Here is a 15,366-nt window from a genome sequence, read left to right on the forward strand (position 1 = left end):
GCTGCAATTATTCATTCCATGCCCTGTACCCTTAGCAGCAGTACAGCCTTTGGCAGCAGCAGACCCTAGCCAAGTCGTAACATTCCCCCCCCACCCCCCGAGCCCATCCTGCAGCACGGAGCAGCAGCCTGCTAAGTTGGTTTGCTTCTTAAATAGGCTAATGGCAGAGCTATGCATTTACATAACACTAATCTTACTGAACCAGTAAACAAAAATGCTCAGGCAGAACTCTTCTAATGAGTGCAAGAGCAGGGCCTGCCACTCTGCACAATGTGACACTGCATTTGGGAGGATGATTAACCGTTACAACTCAAGAATCAGACGTTGCCCATCTTTAGTTGGGGAAGTTTACTCCTCTGTGAAATGCACAAGCTGTGCATCCCCATTTTCAGGGTTTAGATGTCATCCTAGATGAAAGGATTAGAGACTCACACTTGTAAATTCCAGCACATTTTGGTTTGAGGCAGGTTTATCAACCATGCCAAACCCAGACCATCACTTGGGTTTCAATCTAAATAAAGGGACAGGGAAAGGTGAACTTCCTCTCGCTTTTGTGGTGCTGTGTTTGCCAGGTACAAGCAAGCCATGGATTAAAAGCATTCAGCTTGCTAGCAGATTCATTCTGTAGTGGGTTGAAGCACCTCAGAACTGTTACACAATGCTGCAGTGTCAGGGAAGGCTGTTAAAGTCCTACACTCTTACTATGGGTCTAAATACATACTACTGCTTACATTGGATTCTAGAAAGGCTGTGGTATGGTCTTTGGAAGTTTAAAAGCAGACCTGAAGTTACCAGTACATAAATCTTCCAGCACCTGTTAAACAGTGATCAAAAAATCAAATGAAATCAGTGGAGGGTAAGTGTAACTAAACCCTTGTTTCCATCTTTAGAACAGCAAAATTCACAGGCCCAGGGGCAATGAATGGCTATTATGCTTCCCATTTACCCCATGTTTACCTAAAAGATAAGCTGGTTCATACATCAACTCATGATGCCTCTTGATCTGGTCATGAATATTCCCATAATCCTCCCTCCCTCTCCCATAAAACTTCACTGACAGAATGAGGAAATTCTTTATTCAGATGTCTTGAGATCCTCATTCATGCTCAGTCTCTCCTTATCTCCATATGAAATGATATTGCTACCCCCTCATTTTCTTTTCATTAATCCCCTGATCCTAAATCTAAAAGCCTCAAACCCAGACTAATTGATCTGTAATGAGGATTTGAATATACTGTGAACACAGAAAGATGCAGCAAGAGGTAAAGTTTGCTTTTCCTGATTTCATGAACTGCTGAGAAGAGAACCCTCTGAAATACTCAGTCCTGCTTACTGACTGCTGCCTTCATTAGCAGATAAGCTCAGGGATCTAACTGCAGAAGCTGAGGGATCACTGCACAAATCAGACTGCTAAAGGAAGCTGGCAAACACATCTCCTGAGGGGAGGCCAAAAAAGTATCAAAATAACATTAAACACCAATGACAAAAGCAGAGTACCTCACTGCTTGCTTTCAACCGTGGTCTGAACAGCAAGCAAAAGGGTTTTTTTAGGTTATTTTCCCCCCAAATCCCTCTTGCTTATGCTTCTGAGGTTGCAAGGTCAAGAAATACTGTAAAATCCTTCTGGACACAGATTCATCTTTAACTCTGATGAAACTTCTAGTATGAAACAATCAAGGAAAACAAAGAGCTAATATCTGGTTATAAATCCTCCAGTTCTACATGAAAGTGATTTCTGCCTCCAACTCATGTTTAAATGGCTTTGATATTTGAAAGCTCATAGTTATTACTCCTTTTGCTCTGGTTTGTGCTTTAGACTGTAGTCCTTTCCCCCCCCCCCTTCCTTTCTTAATCTCTTCCTTGTCTATAACCATTCTCACTGCTTGCTGTGCTACGGTTAATTAACCCTAGAGGCACAGAAATGTCGAATTTACAGCTCTGAATGCATCATCTTTCCTCTGGCAAAAAGGAAAGCCCAGTCTCTAGTCAGATCTCATCAGAATGCCCAGAAGCACACCATTAAAAACTGGCATCGCTGCTCCACAGTTTCCTGTTGCAAGCTGAAGTTTAGCTTAGGGCTACCTGAGACAGCTGAAGGCAGCCCCCTGCGAACAGCTGGGTGGAGAAGGGCAGCAGGCGGAAATCACCTCCTCAGAGCTCAGCCTTCTGTATCACATGCCTGGATGTTCTAAGGGCCAAGCTTTACTACTTCTGGAAACAATGTAAGGGAGCATGCTCCCAGCTCCCAGCAAGCAGACTTTCCACCCGCAGCTCAAGCCCTGCACCAACGTGCTTCCTCATGTCCCACACAACCGCAGCCCAAGGGCTACCGTCATTTACTGACTGCTGCAAGGTCATCTCCTGCTGAATCTCTGAGAAACCTCTGACACTACCCAGCACGGGGTTTTGCCAGTTTCCCCTCCTTCACAGGCCGTGTTTTCCTCTGGATGAGGCCAAGAGGAAAGATAAAGTTTTGAGGAGGGCAAGAAAGAGGGGGGGTGGGAATGGGAGGGGTACAGCAAAACCACCCAGGCTGCCCTTAAAGAGACAGACCATCATTTATCAGCACTAAAGACAGATTTATGAGTAGAAGGCCCCCTCTGTTCCTTTAAGGCTGCAAAACAGATGGGAAGTGAATGGACAGTCAAAGGGTCAAGAAAACACGTGGGAGGTGCTGCTTGTCTGCTGTATGCATGCTCCCAGCATAAGAAAGAGGTCAAGATTGTAACTGCATGGCTGGGTGCTGGGAAGGCCTTTTCTTGAAGCTGTTACAAAGACAAACGCTGTTCCTCATCCTGCTGTCAAACTGCTATAAATATTGGTTTGTCACCAGTTGCAGCAGCTAAAAGTTTCTTTATTTGTAAAAGAAGAACACAGAACAAAACAAGCCTGGGCAGGAGGATGAACCACGTGAGGGACTCTTAAACAATCAGCTCATTAGTGTAATAAAAGCGCTGCAGAACCCTGGAAAAGTTTAAATGGAATTTAGAGCAGCTCATGTAGTACATCCATAAATCATTAAAAAGTGTTCTGCCTTTAAAATGCAAGCTTGCAGAAAGCAGCTAGCATGCTCTTGAGGTGCCAGCAGTTAGACTGGATGATGCTGCCATCACAGGAGCTCTCCTCTGCTGTTACACAAATGTTTCTCACCTCTGGGTCACTCTGCCAGCTTCATCGAGTGCTTCCCAGGAATTCTGACTCCAAAGTACACTCACAGGATAATTATGACACACCAGTATTGTAAATACACTTATAAATGAGGCTTCCTTTCCCAGGTATGTGGAGCTAGGCATACATCATTATATTCACCAGAGCTACTGACTTCTTTAGCCTGGAGAAGAGGAGGCTCAGGGGAGACCTCATTGCTCTCTACAACTACCTGAAGGGAGGTTGTAGCCAGGAGGGGGTTGGTCTCTTCTCCCAGGCAGCCAGCACCAGAACAAGAGGACACAGTCTCAAGCTGTACCAGGGGAAGGTTAGACTCGAGGTGAGGAGAAAGTTCTTCCCAGAGAGAGTTGTTAGCCATTGGAATGAGCTGCCCAGGGAGGTGGTGGAGTCCCCATCCCTGGAAGTGTTCAAGAGAGGACTGGATGTGGCACTTGGAGCCATGGTTTAGTAGTCATGAGGTGTTGGGTGACAGGTTGGACTTGATGACCTTTAAGGTCTTTTCCAACCTTATTGATTCTATGATCCTCTACTTGCTTTAAGTCCCTTTGCCACCCTGAAATAAGAAGTATTTTAATCTGAACAGCAGCTAGAATAGTTGTGCTCCAGTTACCAGTTGCAGACAGGCAGCAAGGAGGCCAGGGACATCCTTTAACTGTCCAGGTGAGATGCTTTCATTATTAAATAGATGAAGATAATATTTCAGTGTCCTCTCAGAAAGAGTTCTTTTTCACCCTAGAAGAAGACCAGGCACTAAACATGTTATTTTAGTATCACTATTAAAGTCTCCAACAGTTTCATGGGTATGAGTTCCTCAGCAACTGCCTGCTGGTGATCTGGTACACAAAATATCTCCTTTTGCATGGCATTAATGGGAGAAAGCCCCAAGGAGCCTGTTTCTTTCAAAGACACGTATATACAGTGTGCATTTTGTCTTTGTAGGTGAATCCTTCTCTAAAGCAGGATTTAGCCTGCTGTAGAAACATAAAATCTTAGCCTTAAGAAGTAATTTTAGACAGGGAAAAAAAAAATAATCATCACAGTTGTCATTCACTGAAGTCACTTCTATTGCAATGATTGATATATTGATTATTAACCCCTGCACATCACATCTGGGGAAGGCTATCAGCTGCCTGTGTTTCAGGCACCAGCTTTACTTCAGACTAAAGATGATCAGACAGCAAAGAGAGCTAGTCAGAAAACACCCCAGCTATTATTACAGGGCTTTGAGCATTAGAATGTTATTTTAGCATTGCTAATGCTTTTTTAGCACCAGAAACAGGAACTGTGCATTGTGCTGATGAAATTGCAGGTTACTAATCAATCAGTGTCTTGAACTGCAGCCGGCCCAGACTCACAAGCAAGACCTCTGTGGCTTTATGAAACAGCTTCAGCGACACATTCCCCCCCTCCTCAGTCCAGCAGAAGAGAAGCTGTGTTTCATGGAGTGGTCTCCAGGGCTCCTCAGGCTGGCAAGCAGCAACCTTTCTGTCTCTGACAGAGCACATGAGAATGGAGGGCTGAAGCACAGCTATGTAGACTTCAGGCCAGCTATGTTTCTACAGGCTGTTACACAAGAGCCTCACTTGTCTGCAGAGCAGAAAGTGAGTGTGATGTGAAACCAAATTATGATGCGAAGTCACCAAGTAGTGTTTTACACTTCTACACTGTCATTAAAGTTAGCTCATTGTACAAATGATTATCAGTCCCTATTAAGCTGAAAGATTGAGAGTCATGATGCCTGCACAGCAAGGTAGGACCAACACCTTTCGGTCTTTTCTCTCTACCTTAGGTTCTAAATTCAAACTCAATCTGCTTACTGCACTTCTAGAATCATAGAATCAATAAGGTTGGAAAAGACCTCAGAGATCATCAAGTCCAACCTGTCACCCAACACCTCTAAGTGGTCCTCAAAAGATCTCCATGTCTTAGAGGTCTGTGCTCTCTGAGTGAAGCAGAAAGTAAATGTTCTCTGGTACTGATAAGCCTCCACAGACAGCAGTCACATCAGAGACTAGAAGGGGCAGAATGACAAAGCAGGCTCACACCCTGAACCAGCTTATGGACACTGACAGACTGCATTTCAAAACCAAACCATTAATCTAGAGTGAATCAGAACATGATGCTTGTTGTTTTGGGGGGAAATAGTGAAAAGTGAAACAAACCAAAACTGCTTGTTAGGGAGCAAGGACACATACAGCACACAGCAATCAAGGTAGATTATTCCTATACAGGCTACTGTAACCTTAAGGCTGAAATGAGATATATCTGTATCTGTTTCCTGAGATCTGTTGATTCTCCAGTCAAAATCACAGAATATTAGGGGTTGGAAGGGACCTTGAAAGATAATCCAGGCCACCCCCACTGCCAGAGCAGGGGCTTCACATGAAAGACTCTCTAAAACAACTGTGAGCATTTTTATTTCAGATCATACCAACCAACTGGATTTTTGACAGTCACAAACTTAAGTCATGATGCCCTGAAGAACACCAGCTCCTTCTTTTGTTTTTATTGTCAGTTATCATCGTTCCTAGCTGAAAGTATTTTTGTTTTTATAGAGACTAGAAGCAAAGTGGAGTCCACTGCAACATTAACAATGGGCAACATCCAGCACCCTGACCTCTCCAGCTTTTGGGCATGTCAATGCTGCATTCCACACTTTGCCCACACTAGTTCAGAACAAAACCATACCTGGACAGTTTCAAAGCCTGCACTCACACAAACAGCAGTCTCCCCACCAGAGGAACTGATTTCAGTTGTCATTAATGGCTAACCTCACAAGCAACCAGCACCAGCAAGAAAATAGCATCCAATCAGATGTTTTGATCCTGGCCTCATTGAGGAAATGTAAGGGGAAAAAACCCTCTAAATTTGGAAGACAACATCAGAATGACCCTCAAGTACAAGAGACACAGGTCTAGGGTAAGATTAACAGGCACTAAATCTGTCACTACTCCTGTAGCAGTTCATCATTGGTTTTCAGTGTCAGCTTTAAGTGATAGGCTTCGCTGAGTCAATGACAAATGTGCTGAACTTTGTAAGGAGCCTGGTTTCAGAACCTGGACATCAGTGCCTAACTCTTCATCAATAACTTTAAGAAATCACAGCAGGCAGACTTTGGTCAGCTGGGATTCTTAAGTTAAGTAAACCATCACTCCATCACAGGAGGTTTACAAGTGATGTATGTTCTCCCTTGAGGATTACTTCCCCCTCTGAGAAGATGCAGCTTTTTAAAGCACTTTCTGCCATGACACAAAGCAGGAACTACCTTATCTGCACTTTGACACAGACTGTCTTACACATTCTTCTGCTTTTAATTCATTACTTTTGTGCAGCTGCCCCAAAACTCCCAGAAGAAGAAAGCCCTCCCCCCAGCCCCCAATGTAAACATTCAAGCAGTGTCTTTCATGTCAAAGCACACTTGCTTGGCTTAATTCAATAATCTCTGTGGGATTAAAATCATGATAATCATGCAAAGCCAAAAATTTGCATTCTACCACAAAAGGAGCTCAGAAAGTCAGGAACCCTACTAAAGATAACAGAATACATTGCCATTGGCTTGCTCTTGTTCAAAGGTAGTGTGGCTGGAAAGCTGCCTGGCAGAAAGGGACCTGGGAATGCAGCTGAATATGAGCCAGCAGTGTGCCCAGGTGGCCAAGAGAGCCAATGGCATCCTGGCTTGGATTAGAAATGGTGTGTTGTTATTGTCCCCTGGTGGCACTGGTGAGGCCACACCTCGAGTACTGTATTCAGACTAAGATCTGCTTGTTTGAGAGATGATCTTTCCCTCCCAGCTGAGCTCTGCCTGCTACAAAATGCTGTGACCTTCTCAAAGAGTTGAACCTAGTAAAGGGAGAAAATGGAAGCAAAGACTTTGGAAAGCCAAGTCAGAGCATGATTTTAGGGAGCACAAGTAATCAACAAGGCCATGTAGGACAGAGGTCAAATCAAAATGGTGTTGACAGTCAGCTCAAGGCTACTGCAATGACCACAAAGGATTAGTTTCACACAACAATTTAGTTCTGCAGCTAACAGCTATGAAAGAAACCCCCAAAAAAGTGGCCAGAGCAAGCAATCATCTGCAAAGTACTGCTGAGAGACTTCATCCCCAACTTTGCATAAATGCATAACAAAAAAAAGAGACCAGCCAGGATTTAAATCAGGTTGTTCCACACAGCAGACACAAAAGAGCCCACTCAGCTTAGCCAAACTCCAGCTCCTGAGTCAGCAACCTGCATATGGAAGCATCAACCTTGGCTAAGATTAGTTTCTAACTCCATTAAAATGGCAAGTTTATTATATGCATACATATGAAACCCTTCATGCTCAAAGTCTGCTAAAGGTTTACCTCCAGCACTAATGGATTCAATGTGAGAAAAAAACAGAAGGGAAGAATTTAATGCAGTGACTTTAGAGCAATGACTTTAGGTATTAAACTTGAAAGCATTTTAGGGTAGCACTGGTTTCTTCAGTTTCAAACTGGTTTAATGTTATAAAGCAGCAGTGAAGTTCTGCAAGCTGTTGTATTTTATACCTTACAAGTGTATGGCAGAATTCAAAGAAACGATCCCAAGCTCTCCTTTCTTCATGCAAGGGCTAACTCCTCCCAAGTTTTGAGCAGCTTTTGTACAGGAAGAAGTCTCAGCTAGCCCATGCATGACACCTGTACAGCTGGCAGTATTACTGACCAATGAGCTTGGAGGCCAAGCCCTTCACATTCCTATCTAGTAATTGCAGGATGAAGCTTCTGCCCCTGTGCTCAGCACTGGTTAGGCCACACCTTGAGTCCTGTGTCTGGTTCTGGGCCACTCAGTTTAGGAAGGAGGTTGAGACGCTGGAAGGTGTCCAGAGAAGGGCAACAAAGCTGGGGAGGGGTCTGGAGCACAGCCCTGTGAGGAGAGGCTGAGGGAGCTGGGGGTGCTTAGCCTGGAGAAGAAGAGGCTCAGGGGAGACCTTTTTGCTCTCTACAACTACCTAAAGGGAGGCTGTAGCCAGGTGGAGGTTGGTCTCTTCTCCCAGGCACCCAGCACCAGAACAGGAGGACACAGTCTCAAGCTGTGCCAGGGGAGGTTTAGTCTGGAGGTGAGGAAGAAATTCTACACAGAGAGAGTGATTGCCCATTGGAATGGGCTGCCCAGGGAGGTGGTGGAGTCACCATCACTGGAGGTGTTTAGGAGGGGACTTGATGAGGTGCTTGGTGCCATAGTTTAGTTGATTAGGTGGTGTTGGATGATAGATTGCACTTGATGATCTTGAAGGTCTCTTCCAACCTGGTCTGGTCTATTCTATTCTATTCTATTCCACAAGTCCCATCCCATCTCCTGCCAATGACTCTCCTTGTGCCAGTGCACACAGCTTTGCTTATAATTTGGTGAAGTTCTGGTGTTTCTTTTCCTTTCTTAACTTGAGAGGAAAGAGGATATTGGATGAGTACTTTGCTGACCCTTATTAAGTAGGAGCCCCTATTACAAGAAGGATCTGCATGTGCTGGAAAGTGTCCAGAGAAGGGCCAGGAGGATTATCAGGCAGCTGAAGCACCTCTTCTATGAAGACAGACTGAGAGAGTTGGAGCTGTTCAGTATAGAGAAGAGAAGGCTCCCAGGAGACCTTCTTGTGGCCTTCCAGTATCTGCAGGGGGCTACAAGAGAGCTGGGGAGGGATTTTTGAGGGCGTCAGGAAGTGACAGAACTGGGGGGAATGGAAAAAAAAACAACCTAGAAATGGGTAGATTCAGATTGGATGTGAGGAAGAAGTTAGACACTGGCACAGGTTGCCCAGGGAGGTGGTGGAAGCTTCATCCCTGGAGGTGTTTGCAGCCAGGCTGGATGTGGCTGTGAGCAACCTGCTGCAGTGTGAGGTGTCCCTGCCCATGGCAGGGGGGTTGGAACTGGCTGATCCTTGAAGTCTTTTCCAACCCCAACAATTCTATGACTATAAGTAAGATACTTTGCATGTACTATCCTTAGCTGTGTTTATCCTGTGCACATAAAAGCTGCCTTTGCAACGTTCACAGTTTAGCTGTTTAAAAGGAATACAGGAGAAGAAAGAAATGAAGATAGAGAACCTTTATGTCTTTGGGGTTTGTGAAATTGATGCTCCAGTGAAGTCAATGGCAAAGCTACTGCTGGAAACCAGGATTCACCTTGGTGTATTCAATATACATGTGCACCCCCTAGCACATTTGAAATGCTACTGCAGCATGGATATATCTAGCTTAGGTTTAGCATAAGACACTGGAAGATGCCATTTCCTTTCTGATGTTATTAAAGCATTCAGATCACAGAATCACCAAGATTGGAAGAGACCTCAAAGATCATCCAGTCCAACCTGTCACCACAGACCTCATGACTAAACCACGGCACCAAGTGCCACATCCAATCCCCTCTTGAACACCTCCAGGGATGGGGACTCCAGCACCTCCCTGGGCAGCACATTCCAATGGCTAACAACTCTCTCTGGGAAGATCTTTCTCCTCACCTCAAGGCCAAACCTCCCCTGGCACAGCCCGAGACCATGTCCTCCTGTTCTGCCGCTGGGTGCCTGGGAGAAGAGACCAGCCCCCAGCTGTCTACAACCTCCCCTCAGGTAGTTGTAGACAGCAATAAGGACTCCACCACCTTCCTGGGCAGCACATTCCAACGGCAAACGACTCACAATAGGTCTTTAGTACCAAAGCTTACCAAAGGAATACTTTCAATGCAGCTGCTAATGACAAATGTGTAACTGCTTGAAAGTGTCCAGTGCAGAGCAACAAAGATGCTGCAGGCAGTGGAACATCTCCCTGCTCAGGAGAGGCTGAGGGAGCTGAGGGCTCTTTAGCTTGGAGCAGAGGAGCCTCAGGGGTGACCTCATTCATGGTGATAAAGATGTGCAGGGCAGTGTCAGGAGGACAGAGCCAGGCTCTGCTCAGTGACAGGACAAGGGGCAGTGGGTGCAAGCTGGAGCAAAGGAGGTTCCATGTGAGCATAAGGGAAAACTTTTTCACTGTGAGAGTGACAAAACACTGGAAGGTGCTGCCCAGAAAGGTTGTGGAGTCTCCTTCTCTGCAGACATTCAAAACCCACCTGGATGTGTTCCTGTGTGACCTGCCCTAAGTGATAGGGCTCTGGCAGGGGGTTGGCCTGGATGAACTTTTGAGGTCCCTTCCAACCCCTAACATTCTGTGATTCTTTGATTCTGTGTGAACTGAGCAAAAATAACCATCCTCTACAATCTTCATCATTTGTATGTCCTACAAACAAACAAAAAGAGTGGAAAAGAAGCAGGACAAGGCTTAGCAAATGCACATTCCCCACAGAGGGGAAAAACTGACATCCAAGACACCAAGGTCCACTGCACAAGCTGTGCTTATGCATCGAAAAGCAAGAAAAAGTAATCAGAGGCAGAAGGCTTGGCACCAGCTCTGCTGCATGCTCGTCCTCCTCACTCCTCCGACAAAGGCCACTCATTGCCATCTTGTGTTGGAAAGCTGGATAGCAGCCTGCTGACTGCAGAGAATTCAAACTACTGAGGAGGTTTGCTTTGGCCCCTTACAGGAAAAGAGCAAATCCCACAGAGCAGAATTTGGGAAAGAGGCTGGTAGTTCTGGGAAGTCCTTCACTAGGAGCTTAATATTACCAACAAAGAAGAGACGTGGAGGGGAGGGAAGGAGAGGAGAGAAAGAGGAGGGGAGGGAAGGAGAGGAGAGAAAGAGGAGGGGAGGGAAGGAGAGGAGAGAAAGAGGAGGGGAGGGAAGGAGAGGAGAGAAAGAGGAGGGGAGGGAAGGAGAGGAGAGAAGGAGGAGGGGAGGGAAGGAGAGGAGAGAAAGAGGAGGGGAGGGAAGGAGAGGAGAGAAAGAGGAGGGGAGGGCAGGAAAGGAGAGAAAGAGGAGGGGAGGGCAGGAAAGGAGAGAAAGAGGAGGGGAGGGCAGGAAAGGAGAGAAAGAGGAGGGGAGGGCAGGAGAGAAAGAGGAGGGGAAGGAAGGAGAGAAAGAGGAGGGGAAGGAAGGAGAGAAAGAGGAGGGGAGGGAAGGAGAGAAAGAGGAGGGGAGGGAAGGAGAGAAAGAGGAGGGGAGGGCAGGGAAGGAGAGAAAGAGGAGGGGAGGGCAGGAAAGGAGAGAAAGAGGAGGGGAGGGCAGGAAAGGAGAGAAAGAGGAGGGGAGGGCAGGAAAGGAGAGAAAGAGGAGGGGAGGGCAGGAAAGGAGAGAAAGAGGAGGGGAGGGCAGGAAAGGAGAGAAAGAGGAGGGGAGGGCAGGAAAGGAGAGAAAGAGGAGGGGAGAGCAGGAAAGGAGAGAAAGAGGAGGGGAGGGCAGGAAAGGAGAGAAAGAGGAGGGGAGGGCAGGAAAGGAGAGAAAGAGGAGGGGAGGGAAGGAGAGAAAGAGGAGGGGAGGGAAGGAGAGGAGAGAAAGAGGAGGGGAGGGAAGGAGAGGAGAGAAAGAGGAGGAAAAGTATTACTCAATACATAAAAATACAATTATAAAGATACAGTACTGGGGCAGCTGTGGCTTCAGCAAATTGCCTTTCTGCCTTTTCTATATAAGCAATCCACTTCAGCATTCATTGCCATCATAAGGACCCTGCAGCAGCTGCAGGCATGCAGGATTTTTCCCTTCAGCCACAAATGCAATTCAAGCAGGGCAGTCCTGCCAAGAGGCAGTTTTATGAGGGGAAATTCTCCATTTAAAATATTCAAGTTTACCACTGTACTTTCAACAGCTTCTACCCCATTTCTCTTCTTACAGAACCTAGCACACAGTATATAAAAAATATCATTTCACTGAAAATTAAAGTTGTATGGAATGGGAGTTTCAAGTCAAAGGCAGGCTAAGAGAAGGGCAACAAGGCTGGGGAGAGGCCTTGAGCACAGCCCTGTGAGGAGAGGCTGAGGGAGCTGGGGTTGCTTAGCCTGGAGAAGAGGAGGCTCAGGGGTGACCTCATTGCTCTCTACAACTACCTGAAGGGAGGTTGTAGCCAGGTGGGGGTTGGTCTCTTCTCCCAGGCACCCAGCACCAGAACAAGAGGACACAGTCTCAAGCTGCACCAGGGGAAGTTTAGGCTGGAGGTGAGGAGAAAGTTCTTCCCAGAGAGTTGTTAGCCATTGGAATGTGCTGCCCAGGGAGGTGGTGGAGTCCCCATCCCTGGAGGTGTTCCAGAGTGGCAAGGCTGACTGAAGCTATAAAACAATGTTCACACAAGGAGCAACTCCAGAGATGAGAACTTTTCAAGCCAGCAAGAAGAGGAACAAATGTAGTAACACAAATATCTATGAAGTCCTGAGTGGCACAAAAAGCCAATAGGGAAAGGTTACTGAATGCTTTGCACAGGGCAAGAACTCAGGAGACCCAAATGAAACTGGCAGGTGGCTCAAGAGCAAACAAAAGGAAGTAGTTTTTCACACACTGTGTAGTTAAACTCTGGAACTAATTGCCACAGGATGTTGCAGATGCCAAAGTTTACATGAGTTCAAAAAGCAGTTAGGAGAAATTCAGAGCAAGGGAAAGCAATAGTCTAGGAGTGGCTATTAATCACCAAGATGGTACCTCAGGATCAGGAAATCTTGGAAGCACAGACTGTCAGGTGCTGAGAGTGCACACCAGGCCAGTCCAACTGGATGTTTAACCTATTCTTATGCTGTTCCCTATGCACCCAGGCCTGTTTGGTGCCAGGGGCTTGACACTGGGCTGCACTGACCGTGGGCCCTTCTCAGTGTTCTCATAGACTGATGGCATTTTGGGACATTTTACAGGCCACTTGCCCCAGTGGGGCTATTTCTCTTCTTCTAGGCCTCTTTTGGTGTCTTATGATCCTTTGTCTCAGACAGTCTCTAGTTCTAGGGCCTTTATGACAGAATGTTAGGGGTTGGAAGGGACCTCGAAAGATCATCCAGTCCAAGCCCCCTGCCAGAGCAGGATCACCTAGAGCAGGTCACACAGGAACACATCCAGGTGAGTTTTGAATGTCTGCAGAGAAGAAGACTCCACAGCCTCTCTGGGCAGCACCTTCAGTGTTTTGTCACTCTCACAGTGAAAAAGCTTTTCCTTATGTTCACATGGAACCTCCTCTGCTCCAGCTTGCACCCACTGCCCCTTGTCATTAGAGCCTGGCTCTGTCCTCCTGACACTGCCCTGCACATCTTTATCACCATGAATGAGGTCACCCCTCAGGCTCCTTTGCTCCAAGCTAAAGAGCCCTCAGCTCCCTCAGCCTCTCCTCAGCAGGGAGATGTTCCACTGCCTTCAGCATCTCTGTGGCTCTGCACTGGACACTTTCAAGAAGTTCCCCAAGGTCCTTCTTGAACTGAGGGGCCCAGGACTGGACACAATAGTAAAATATCTATAATGAAACCTGAGAAGGAAACAAAGAGGCAGCAAGACTCAGGGCCTAAAGGACATTAAGGGACATTCATCATTCACATGGGTTCATCAGGGTTAAGATACTGTTCAAGGCTACAGAGGACAGATTAAATCCTGTAATAACAGGTGGTGTTGAGTCTTCTGTGAGCTCTCTTTATGAGACTGGGTCATCCATGTTAGAAACAGTTTGACACTAACCTCTCTCCTGAAGAAAGAGCAAACTATTTGAAGGGATTCAGCATTACAAGACTGATGCAACACAAGTGAGAGAGTGCTGCTGTATCATCAGCCTCAAGAGGAAGTGTCCCAACCTCAGGTATATAAACAATTTAGATTTGCAAGAACACTTTCCAACCAGGAAGCAAATCATGGCCCCATATTTACAAATTTAGCCTGGAAATAGAAGACTGCTTGTAAGCATCAGAAGAATGACATCCTGGAACACATCTGCACTGTGAATAGGGAGCCCCAGCAAGCTAACTGATTTAGAGATGGAGATCAAGATGCAGGAATGGCTGGGTTATATAAACACAGCTGCCTGGAACAGAGTGAGACTGGACTTCATGACTCAGGAGAACCCCTCCATTACATGCCTAATTAAGGCACAAATAGTTACACTGAATGTGTGTGGTGGGTGTGACAACTTTTTTGCCCTGAGCAGAGCCTTGACCACCACTAACTGCTCCAAAAAGGAAATTACTTCTGTAGCCAGCTGTGAGAGTTCAGTGCTCTATGGTATCAAAGTGTCTCAGGAGCACAACCCCCCCCTGCACCACAGCAAAGCATTATTCACAAAGGGAAAGGTAAAGAAATCCCTTCTGCATAGAATCACAGGTGTGGGCTTGGAAGAGATCTTGAAAGATCATCCAGTCCAAGCCCCTGCCAGGGCAGCCTCACCTAGAGCAGATCATACAGGAACACATCCAGATGGGTTTTAATGTCTGCAGAGAAGGAGACTCCACAAGCTCTCTGGGCAGCACCTTCAGTGTTTTGTCACCCTCACAGTGAAAAAGTTTTTGCTTATGTTCACATGGAACCTCCTCTGCTCCAGCTTGCACCCACTGCCCCTTGTCATTGGACATCACCAAGAAGAGCTTGGCTCTGTCCTCCGGACACTCACTGCTCACATCTATAAACATGAACGAGGTCACCCCTCAGTCTCCTCTTCTCCAGGCTAAAGAGACCCAGTTCCCTCAGCCTGTCCTCAGTAGGGAGATGTTCCACTGCCATTTGCCCATGAAAATGTTAACCACTTAGCAATAAAAGCATCCAGAATGTCGAGAGAACATTGCTGATTTGACTACAGACCTCAGCAGTGGAGGTTCTAAAGTCTTCCCATAGGTACAATAAAAGCCATCATACACCATTTTGTCCTGAGCAGCAGAGGACTTGCTCAGAATGATGTGTGTGGCATCTGTGACCTCCTGAACCTCAAGAAATGCAGTGGGGTTTTCACTGCACAGTGACTTATGAAATGCACACTACAGACTTTATATATCTGCAGACACACTAATGTGCAGATACCTAGGATTGCAAACACACAGCCAGGCTGCTCTGACAGCTCAAGTCTTAGTTTACAAAGTAATAATCCTGGCCGTTGCTGCTTTGAAAGGAGAGCTCACTGCTGCTGCTGCTGCCAAGCAAAATCAACAATGCAGAGATTCCAAGTCAATTTCGGTGCAAAACAAAGATTAACTCCAACATGTGTTTGTTATTGCTCCTTTACTTTCTTTTGAAACACAGACCATTTAGAAGGACAACCCAAACCCACCAAGTCTCACTTGATACAGTATTTGCTCAGGAAAAAAGAAACAAAACCCCAACGCCTGCTATTGGAGTAAGAAAGCAAGCAGCAGTGCTCACTAACAAAA

The 15,366-nt window shown here is 46.3% G+C and overlaps 1 protein-coding gene across 5 annotated transcripts in view; it reads right to left on the minus strand.

Moving 5' to 3' along the window:
* OPA1 (OPA1 mitochondrial dynamin like GTPase) overlaps nt 1–15,366 on the minus strand; it is a 62,301-nt gene that overhangs the window by 5,472 nt on the left and 41,463 nt on the right. The window lies entirely within an intron of this gene.

This window comes from Melanerpes formicivorus, unplaced genomic scaffold (genome assembly GCF_026170545.1).
Source record: "Melanerpes formicivorus ecotype bairdi unplaced genomic scaffold, bMelFor1.0.p_v2 SCAF_12, whole genome shotgun sequence".
In the NCBI taxonomy this organism is placed as follows: domain Eukaryota; kingdom Metazoa; phylum Chordata; class Aves; order Piciformes; family Picidae; genus Melanerpes; species Melanerpes formicivorus.